The sequence below is a fragment of the Silene latifolia genome, chromosome Y (assembly GCF_048544455.1).
Source record: "Silene latifolia isolate original U9 population chromosome Y, ASM4854445v1, whole genome shotgun sequence".
Taxonomy (NCBI): Eukaryota; Viridiplantae; Streptophyta; class Magnoliopsida; order Caryophyllales; family Caryophyllaceae; genus Silene; species Silene latifolia.
The window spans coordinates 148,173,692-148,175,168 of NC_133538.1; the positions used below are offsets into that span (position 1 = coordinate 148,173,692).

Genomic DNA, 1,477 nt, shown 5'->3' on the forward strand with positions numbered 1-1,477 from the left:
TTTACTGATTACTGCTCTACTATTCCCGCTACTAAAGGAGTAACACAAGACAAGATAAAGGAAGTTCTTTTTCCTTTTTCTCTGACTGACTCAGCCAGTGAGTGGTTGACTGATCTTGACCGTACAGCTGCTGGTATCACCAACTGGGAGACTCTCGCACTTGCCTTCTATAAAAGATACTTCCCTCCACAATGCACTAATCAGCTGAGCGGTAAGATTACTAGTTTCATGCAGGCACCTGATGAGACTTTCTATGAAGCTTGCTGTCGGTTCAAGAAGTTGGTGAGGTCTCTTCCTCACCATGGTTTTGACTAATGGTTTTTGTGCAACCAGTTCTACAATGGGTTGTACGATGACCATAGAGCTATACTGGAAGCCTCATCCAATAGAATATTCCAAAAGAATATTGATGATGATAAGGGCATTATTGAGGAGATGGCGACCCATTGTGCTGAATATGGGAACCCACGGGACGGTAGTCGAACGGTCCATTCGGTTGATAAGGCAGTCGTGGCTCAGCTGGAAGCCATGAATGCTCGGTTTGATAGATTAGAGCTGCAATCTGCTGGAGATCAACAGACGGTTCATCTGTTGACTAGATAGGAAACTGTCATTTGTGAGAGGTGTGGAAGCGATGACGGTCATACTGCTATCGACTGTCTTACTGAGAAAGAACAGGTCCTTGCCTTCCAGCAATATAGGTAAGGGGGAGGTTCTTATTACAACAATTAAGGGGTAGTCCATCCCAATTTGAGGTGGACAAGTCAAAATGTTCTTAATCCCACTCTTCCACCGTAGCAGCAGTAGCCATATGTCCCTCCTCACAAGGCTCCACAAGGCTTCCAAAAGCCTCCTTCTTTTCCTCCACCGAATCAAGGAGCATCATCTTCAAGTGGGGTAAGTGAGCTAGCTGAGTTAAAGACAATGCTTTAGTCGTTGACAAAGCAATGGCAACTAAGTGACCAACAGAAAGAAGCATCCATCAAGTCACTTGAAACTCAAGTTGCTCAACTCGCCGCCAATCAGTCCACGAGAAAACCGGGTCATTTTTCGTCCCAATCTGAGAAGAATCCACACGAGACGGTAAACTTGATTAATTTGAGAAGTGGTCGTTCATATGAAGGACCAAAATTATCAACTTTAGATGACGTATCGGACCCGAGGAAGGCCATAAATGCTGACGAACAGTCAATTGTCGCTGAAGATAAGCTTACCATGAAGAATATACTCGATCGACTGATCTCTGGTGTTCGATCGAGTAGAATTAAGGAAGAAGCACTCGATCGAGTGGAAATGTTGCTCGATCGAGAGAACTGGATAATCAAGGCATCGATCGAGAGGTTCAAACCACTCGATCGAGTGCAAATTTTGAAGAATCTATTCGATCGAGTGGAAATTTATCTCAATCAAACATTGGTGCCATTGAGAAACTTGATCGAGAGCCTCCTATTGCTCGATCGAGTGAAATTTCACTTGG

General features: G+C 44.3%; 1 non-coding gene across 1 annotated transcript; it reads right to left on the reverse strand.

Moving 5' to 3' along the window:
* Window positions 1-202: 202 nt before the first annotated feature.
* Window positions 203-308, reverse strand: LOC141636229 (small nucleolar RNA R71). The gene has a single exon (XR_012540855.1). It is a non-coding gene; the product is annotated as a small nucleolar RNA R71 (small nucleolar RNA).
* Between the last annotated feature and the right edge of the window lie 1,169 nt (window positions 309-1,477).